This window comes from Vombatus ursinus, unplaced genomic scaffold (assembly GCF_900497805.2).
Source record: "Vombatus ursinus unplaced genomic scaffold, bare-nosed wombat genome assembly UNPS02014785.1, whole genome shotgun sequence".
Taxonomy (NCBI): Eukaryota; Metazoa; Chordata; class Mammalia; order Diprotodontia; family Vombatidae; genus Vombatus; species Vombatus ursinus.
The window spans coordinates 8,695,312-8,704,831 of record NW_020954563.1 but is presented as its reverse complement, the minus strand read 5'-3'; the positions used below and the strand labels follow the sequence as shown (position 1 = coordinate 8,704,831).

At 41.7% G+C, this 9,520-nt stretch overlaps 1 protein-coding gene across 5 annotated transcripts in view; it reads left to right on the top strand.

Annotated features, from left to right (window-relative positions):
- The window catches only part of DLGAP4 (DLG associated protein 4), a 104,196-nt gene that overhangs the window by 69,543 nt on the left and 25,133 nt on the right, over nucleotides 1–9,520 (top strand). The gene's annotated exons all lie outside the window — the stretch shown is intronic.

Below are 9,520 nucleotides of genomic sequence, written 5' to 3'. Positions count from 1 at the left end.
ATTCCCCAATCGATTGCCATCCCCTCAATTTCCAATTCTTGGCCACCACAAAAAGAGCTGCTATAGATAGTTTTGTACGTGTGGGTCCTTTTTCCATTTTTATGATCTCTTTGGGATACAGCCCTAGAAGTGCTGTTGCTGGGTCAAAAGTATGCACATTTTTATAGCCCTTTGGGTGTAGTTCCAAATTGCTCTCCAAAATGGTTGGATCATTTCACAATGACGCCAGTGATGCATTAGTGTTCCAATTTTCCCACGTCTTCTCCAACATTTATCATTTACCTGTTTTGTCATGTTGGCCAATCTGATGGTTGTGATGTGGTCCCTCAGAGTTGTTTTGATTTGCATTTCTCTAATCAGTAGTGACTTAGAGTGACATTTTTTCATATGACTGTAAGAACTGCCTGTTCATATCTAAAGGAGTGACTCTAGTAAGAGCTGGTCATAGTCTCTAGAGAGGAGGCCCTGTGGCTCCTTAGCTCCCAGCAGGGATCCAGGTCCAAGTTCATCTCTTAATTGTTGTTTATGTAACATGGGGTTTGTTAAATGGCTTATCATCCCTATTTTACAGATGAGGAAACTGAGGTCTGGAGGCCTAGGTGTGTCCTCCTTTTCTAACTGTGCCTCAGGAACCATCTGACTACCCTGACTGCCTTGGTCAGTATAACCCTAGATCACTGTGCGCAAGTCTTCCATCCTTAAGGGAGTTTGGAGATCATTGAACAAGAAAGTAAGGTTAAGCAGAAGGAATAGGCTTCTTCAAAGTCACCCATCTTCGGAGCTGATCTGGGGGAGGCTCTTGAGAAGCAGGCCGTACAACACCCCCTACTGTGCTAGTGGTGGGCTGGGATACCTCACGCCTGGGTTTGAATCATGCCTCTGCACTGATCTTGGCAAGTTCCTTCTCTTTTCTGGGCCTGTTCTCCCCAACTGTAAGATTGGGGTATCAGAGATAGTGTACCCAGTCCCCAGGGGCCCTGGCCTTCCCCAGCATCCCCTATTCTCAGCTCAAAGCAATGACTTTTTCAGCTTATATGCAAACAGACTTCTCCTGCATCATCCCCTATGTAGAATCATCTTTGATTCTTCAGGCCTTGTTACCAGCAAAATACTTTATTGTCCACATTCAGGAGACTTGCAAATGTAAAACCAGCATTTCCTTTGGGGCTTACACCTGCCCAGAGAAGAAGGAAGTTACAATCAGAAGCAAATTTAAAAGCTACAATATAAAGAGATACCATGGGAGAATAGATACGGAGCATTCACAAAGACTTTGGAGATATACCATATATAAAAGAACTCTTGATATAATGTCAGGGAGAACAGAGGTTCAAAACCTGGCCCTGCCACTTAATGCTGTGTGACCTTAGGCAAATCAGTTCATCTCTGAATCTTCCTTGTTTTCTAATCTGTCCTAATAAAACATTTTAATAGTATTTTAACACTAGAAGGGCCAGAATTTAAGATTATTATTAAAGATAAAAGATTATTATTACTAGAGATTATTCTTTAAAATTAAAATTAAGCCTGACCCAAGTTGCACTATTGACAGTACATTTTTGTTTTGTTTTTTGCAAGGCAATTGGGGTTAAGTGACTTGCCCGGTGTTACACAGCTAGTAAATGTCAAGTGTCTGGTCTGAGACTGGATTTGAACTCAGGTCCTCCTGACTCCAGGGCAGGTGCTGTATTCACTGTGTCACCTAGCTGCCCTTGACAGTGCATTTTTGAAAATCCATAAGGAAGGTGGTGGTGATAGAAGGGAGAACAGATTGAGGGAAGGGGTATTCAGAATGCATGATGTTGGGGTTGGGGGGGGAGGGATGGAGAGAAAATTTAGAACTCAAAATCTTGTGGAAGTGAATGTTGAAAATTAAAAATAAATTAATTAATAAAAATAAAAATCCTTAAGACAAAATAGAGATAGTAGGATGAAATTTTTTGTGTTAACATAAAATTTTATTTCAAAATCAGGTGATGACATGACTGACATGGATATGTTTTGTATGCCTGCACATGTATAACTTATATCACATTTCATGCCTTCTCAATGAGTGGGGGAGGGGACGAGGCAAGGAGAGAATTTGGAACTCAAAATTTTTAAAAATGAATGTTAAAAATTGTTTTTATAAGTAATTGGAGGAAAAATAAAATATCAAATTAAAGATAAAAAAAATTGAACAAAGTCAGTTGATGCCCTCTTTCCTTCTAATGATAGGGTTTACAAAGCATTTTACATAATGACAGCTTTTGTCAAGTAGGTACCACAGGCAGTATCCCCATTTTACAGATAAACCATAAGTCAGAACGTAAATGACTTTGCCCAGGATCACAAAGCTACTAAGGAACAGAGCTGAGATTTGGATGCAAATCTTGATGACTTTAGGACTAGCATATTATCTACTGTACCCTCGTTGCCTGGCTAAAATGAAGTGGGTGGACCAGAGCTATAAAGTCCCTTCTAGCTTTAAATTCGATGATACTAATTTTTAGAAGAGAAATTCATGCTTTGGGTAGAAGTTAAACTAGATGACCCCTGAGGTCTTATCTAACTCAGATTCTGCCAATGGTGTATTGGGACCCACTCCAACAGGACTGCTGTATTCAAAACACATTTAAAGTCCTTTTAAGAAAAACTCACTTCGGGGCAGCTAGGTGGCGCAGTGGATAGAGCACCGGCCCTGAAGTCAGGAGGACCTGAGTTCAAATCCGGCCTCAGACCTAACACTTGACACTTACTAGCTGTGTGACCCTGGGCAAGTCACTTAACCCCAACTGCCTAAGCAAAAAGAAAAAAAGAAAAACTCACTTCAAGGCCAGGTTAGAAGAGAGATGAGAAAAATGCCATCTAATGATTTTATCATCGCCTTTCCCTTTGGAACCCCAAATGGGATCAGGATCACAGTCACTGTTTCAAATGACTGTTATTTGCAAAATTCAAATCCAATATGAGAAGGAGCACATTTTCCCCCATTGAAAAGATCTAGGAGAATGTGATCCTCAATCCAATTGTTCCCTGGAGGGTGTCTAAACATAGGGGGCTTTTTGTATTTTTTTTTTCCTTTTTTGGTGAGGCAGTCGGGATTAAGTGACTTGCCCAGGGTTACACAGCTAGTAAGTGTCAAGTGTCTGAGGGCGGATTTGCATAGGGGGTTTTTTGGCAGACTTCCTCAGGGCCAAGGGCCTACTCTGGAGGGGACACACTCACATCTAGAGCCCCAGCTCTGTGTGTTTGAGGAAAAAAAATCAGTTCTTCTGTTCCTTTGGTTCCTCACTTATATTATCAGGGTTGTTGGTAGAAAAGAGAGAGATAGAAAGACTTCAAAGATTCTACTTTCTTCTTATCACACCTGGAACAACCTTAACAACAGTCTCACTTTTCCCTCAGCTGGCAGTGCCTGGGGAGCCCTTTAAGACAGTCAATTGAGCTGGAGCTGACTCTGGTACCCAAGTATATAAAACCTACCATGTGCTTCAGAGCAGCTGGGCCTGGACTCTGGTGCTGACCTTCCCCCGGCTTCCCAGCAGCCAGACTGAAGGATTCAGCCTGTTCTAACTCAGCCGGCCAGACTCTACCTGCTCTGTGTGAGAATGAGACTCTCAGGGCCAACACTTCCCTGAACCAGAATTCCAGTCCCTGACATGTGATCATCCAGTTCTCTCCTAAAGCTGCCCAGTGACAGGAGAATCATTCATTATCTCCATAACCCAGCTGATACATTCTGCTTTTGGGTTCCTCTGATAGGAAGCTTTTTAGAAATTGTTCTACTTTCAGAGAAGACTGTGATACTTTTTTTTTTAGTCCATTTTAATTCAAACTTTTAGGTACCTTCTCTGTACAAGACCTTGGGTCTTCTATTAAAATGAAAAAGGGATGCAACCCAAGATGGGGTATGTGAACACAGATAAGCCTGAGGGAGGAGTGTCCTTGATGATTAGCCAATGATCATTTACCGAGGAGAGGTTGTAGTTTTGAAAATATCCCAAAGTCATTCTTTTGGAGAGGAGACTGTCCATTGACCAAAGGCTGAGGGGGAGGGGAGTGGAAATTGAACCAGGGAATCCCATTTTTGGGCAGAAACAAGACACAGCCGTGACATAGACGCAATTTGGTGTAATAGAAAGAAAAAGGAAAGAAAAAGACCTGGATTTGAAATTTGAGACCTAGATCAGACTCTGAGTTCTAGATAGTCAACATACTGTGCCAGGCATTGTACTAAGTTCTATCAAAACTTTTTAAAAAGTGAAATCAATTTGGGTTGACCTTTGGGCAAGTCACTTCCTTTCCCAGGCTCAGTTTCCTTCTTTTATAAAAAAAAAAAAATAAGGATTATAAGACTTAAATTGAATGTTATTTACACAGAATATTAGGAGGAAAGACCCAAACCTTAAAGCCCTATAGAAATAGGAATTTGTTGTTGTAACTCCTGTCAGTTTTTTCCTGTGCCTTGTAAACTACTTCTAAAGGCTCTTTACCTCCAAAGGAGTCTAATTAGGTGGAATCTTGAGCTTCCTGCCTGGACTTGGGACAGACAGTACCCCACCCCCTGACAAGGAAAGCCTTTGAAGGGGATGTCATTGAAGGCATTCCAGTTCCCTTATGGTTTAGAGACCTCTGAAGTCCCTTCCTGCCCAAGTTTTCTGACTCGGAGTCTAGTGGGTCTTTCCACCCCACAAATTGGTTCTCTTTTAGTTCAGCATGAGCTCATTAAGGCAAGGACTAGGAAGTTTCATTATCTTTCTAGCTTATCATCTTCCAAAATTCCTTCCTTGCTACTCCACTCCAGTGTGGAGGTAGACCCATATATTTTTTTATTTTATGTTTTATTTTTTCCCAATTACATGTAAAAACAATTTTTAACGTTTTTTTACATTTTGAGTTCCAAATTCTCACCCTCCTTTCCCCCCCTCATTAAAAAGACAAGCAATTTGATATAGGTTGTACATGTGCAATCATGTAAAACATATTTCCATATTAGTCATGTTGTAAGAGAAAACAGACACCTTCCCCCAAAAAAAGAAAAATTTAAAAAGTAAAAAAAAAAAAAAACAACAGTTTGCTTCAATCTGCATTCAGATTCCATCAGTTCTTTCTCTGGAGGTGGATAGCATTTTTTCATTGTAAGTCCTTCAGAATTGTCTTGGATCAATGTATTGCTGAGAAAAGTAATTCACAGTTGATTATCGTACAAAGTTGCAGTTACTATGTACAGTGTTCTCCTAGTTCTGCTCTTTTCACTTTGCATCAGTTCATGTAAGTCTTTCCAGTTTTATCTGAGAGCATCCTGCTCGTCATTTCCTATAGTACAGTAGTATTCCATCACAATCATATACCACAACTTGTTCAGCCATTCCCCCAATTGATGAGCATCCCCAGAATTTCCAATTCTTTGCCAGCTGGTAAAGAACCAAAGAAAGGGGTAATGGTAGATTGAAGATCACAGTGGAGATGAAGGGTGAAAGATCCTAAGACAAAATATAAAAGGTTGTGATAAGATGAAGGAGTTCCAAAGGCCTGCTACATTGTACTAGCCAAACCGGTTTGCTGTATTCCAAATTGATCATCCATCTGTTACCTTCATGCATTTTCATGCCCCCCTGCCTAGAATGTTCTCTATTGCATCTACCTCGTAGACTCTAATACTTTCTTCTAAACATAGCTCAGGAAGAGCACTCACTGTGTGCTGCACGCCTGTAATCTTAGCTAGGGAGGAGGCTAAGGCTTCTTGAGCTCCAAAGTTCTGAGCTACAGTGGGCTAAGTATAATGTGTCAGCATAATGAACCCACAGGAGTGGTAGTTCAGGTCAGAATAAAACATGTCAAATTGTCATGACAGTCAATAATGGCATCGGGCCCATGAGTAGTAGTAGCACCTGCGTTTCCAACCTGAGTGATATAGGAAGCACCTAATCTTTAAAAAATAAAAATAAAAAGCGTAACTCAGGTGCCACCCCCCAGTTTCCTGATTCCCCACACCCCAGTTTCCTGATTCCCCACACCCCAATTGTTAGTATTCTACCCAAAAAATTACTTTGCAGTTTCTCTATATGTGGTTTGTATATGTTGTTTCTTCTCAATAGAATATAAGCTTCTTGAGGGCAGGAGCCTTTTTTTTTTTGCTTTTGTGCCCTAGCTGTTTACATTCAACTGTAGACATTCAATAAATGCTTACTAAATTAATCTGCTGACACAAATCTAGATCTTTTTCACCATGCCAGATGGCTTCCTGGGTATTCTAAGGGAGGGAAGGAAGGAAGGACATACTCAACAACAATATGAAAAAGATAATTTTATCCTTTTTTTAAAAAAAAAAAGAGAAAGAAATGGTGTTTGCTCTCCCAGTTTTTCATTTCCCTGCTGTTATTCTGCAGACAGCCTCAGGGCAGTCAAAGGGGCTCTTACATCACACGGGTGAGTATTTTTAAATAGATGGAAGGTTACTATGGTTAACCTCTCAGTCAGAAGCCAAAGGACTATTTGTAAAGAATAAGAAAACACTAGCATCCAAAGATACAATTTGGCATTCACTGGAGAAACCTGAGTTCATGAACAAATCTGGTCCTTGTAGGGAGTCTAGGGCAGCTGGTCTCTGTAGAGGAGAAAGGGGGGAGAGCACTTGTCTACTGGGATCAGCTGGGGTCTTGGATGGAGTTTGAGTTTGGTAACATGTTTGGAAATGCCTGTGTCACGGGCGGCCTGGTGTGATGGAATGAGCCCTGGCTTATGGAAGTAAAGAGACCTGTGTTCTAGACCGTGTGTGGGGCAGTGTAAGGAGGCTAGATTTGCAGCCAGAGCGTTGGACAAATCTCTTAACTTCTCTGGCCTCCTTAGTAAAACAGAGGGGCTTGGACTAAATGATGTCGAAGGTCTCTTCAAGTGACTATAAAATTCTGTGATTCTAGTGTCCAGATTTACCCTTACCAATAGGTAACAGATTACATAGACAAGTTCCTCTCCCTATCTGGGCCTCACTTTTCCCATCTAGAACATAGAGCATAGTGCTTCCCTTGTAGGACCCTTGTGTATCAGGGGAAATCATGGTGCCTTGGGGCCAGAGGCAGGTGATTGGATTCTAACCCAACTTGACTCTGACACCAACTCTCAGACCTTGGACAAGTCCCTTCCTGTCTCTGAACCTCAGTTTCCTCAGATGTAAAATGAGAGAGCTGGGCCAAGAGGCTCCTTTCAACTGACACTGTTTAATTCATATGGATGTATGTGTTTAGGCCTAATAGCAGGTTGTTTTGCTGACTTGGTGTTTACTGTGAGGAGGGAAACTAGCAACACATGAAACTCAGGGAACTCATAACCAACTTTTTAAGACTTGTTTCTCTGGCTGTGAAATTGTTTGAATCCTTGATCAAGATCAATTCATTTGTTGTAGTCTGGGCCCTGATTTTATGAAATCTATGGGAAAAATTTCCTTGGTCACTCTCAAGACTCCCTCCCTTCTCAGTAGAATGTAAGCTCCTTGAGGGCAGGAACTGCATTATTTTCATCTTTATATCCTAGGCCCCTCAAACAAAATAGGCACTTATTAGATAACAGGTTTGGTTGAATGAGGGTGTGAATGAATAGAAAGACATGTGTTAGAGTAGAAAGAATAGTCAGAGGGCAGCTAGGTGGCACAGTGGATAGAGCACCGGCGCTGAAGTCAGGAGGACCTGAGTTCAAGTCCAGCCTCAGATTAAACACTTGACACTTACTAGCTGTGTGACCCTGGGCAAGTCACTTAACCCCAATTGCCTAAAAAGAAAAAGAAAGAATAGTCAGAAAACCTGGGTTTGAAGTTCCTGGTTCTGTTTGATACTTACTAGCTGCAGGCCATGCATTGCACACATTACCTGGAGAGGTACACAGGAGTAAAGGCAGACTATGGCGCATGACAAAGGAGCAGAAAAATGAAGCTTTATAAAGGACTTCTCCAAAGAAATGTATGAGCAAGAAGACCTAGACGACTGACCACCCACATCCTCCACTGATGTTCTCATGATGTCGAGAGGAAAGCAAGAAAGGCCTATAGCATAATGGAGGCAGGAGGCAGCTCATTTGGGGGAGAGGAACACTGGGCCTGGAGTCAGGAAGACCTGAGTTCAAATCCAGCCTCAACACCTACTAGCTGTGTGACCCTGGACAAGTCACTTAACTTCTGTTTGTTTCCATTTCCTCATCTATAAAATGAAAATAATTCCAATATTGTTGTGAGGATCAAACAAAATAATAATTTCCAAAGTGCTTCATTAGCACAGTGCCTGGCACATAGTAGGTGCTATATAAATACATATTGATGTTTTTATGAGAGTCACATGGGATGGGCTCCATACACTCTGTGTCATTGAAAGGACCTGTTCTCACTGATGAGAACAGAGATCCATTGGAATTATTTCACACAACTGTGGAAAAGGTGCTTTGTAAACCTTAGAGTGCTATTGTAGATATGGATAATAAGTGAGTCCAGGGACGGAGATCAGCACTCCTCCACACCCTAACAGCTGGGAAACCTCAGCCAGGCAAAGTCCACCTCTGATTGGGTAGCTCTTTGCCTCCACTCCGGTGGCAATTCCCAAGTCTCCAGGACTGGCTTTGGATCATCAGCCTCTGGTCAAACCCTTGGAAAAACTGTGGCGGGGCAGGCGGCTTTGTGAGGGCTGACTGCTGACAGTCAACCTGCTAGGCGTGTCTTCGCCCTCCAAGAATATTAAAGAGAAACTCACTGCTTTTACTGCTTTGTACCGGTTAAAACTAAAACCCAGTTCCATAGAAGTCAGAAGACGTGGTTTCAAATCTAGGCTGTGACGCTTACTACCTGGGTATCCTTTGAAAAGTCACTTAACACGACTCTTGACCTTAATTTCCTCATCCTTAAAATGAGGGGATTGGACTAAATGACCCTTTTAGCACTAAATCTGTGATGTCTCTAATACCCATACCGCTTCAGGGCCCAAGGAGAGATGGGAAATTTTGGCTCCATTCCCAGAGGACCTTTTATTAGGCCTAGAATTGTTGTCCCCCTATTAGTGAATTAATATTTATCCTTGAAGTTCCCAGACTGAGTGCTGATCATGGGAAAGCTGTTTGGCATACAGAGATTAAATGTCCAGGGGAATTGGAGTCAAAGGATCTAGGTTCAAATCCAGGCTTGGCCTGGTGTGTGTGTGTGACCTTGGGCAAGTTATTTAACCTTAGTAGGCCTCAGTTTCCTCATCTGTCAAATGAAAGGGGTGGGGCAGGATGACCACCAGGGTCTCTCCCAGCTCTGAAACTATAATCCTATGGGGAAAAGGGTCATGTTCTGCCCAGGTTTCTCTCCTGGACAGACAAATCATCTATATCATATATAGACTATGTTTGCAAATGCCTTTTTTATTTTTATGTATTTCTATATCTCTTGGGATTAGACTTTTAAAAATAATGTATATCTTACATTGCATTCATTTCCAGATATGTCATTCCCCTCCCTGTTCTGCACCTGGTGAGCCATCCCTTATAACAAAGATAAAAGGGGAAAAAAACCAGTTCA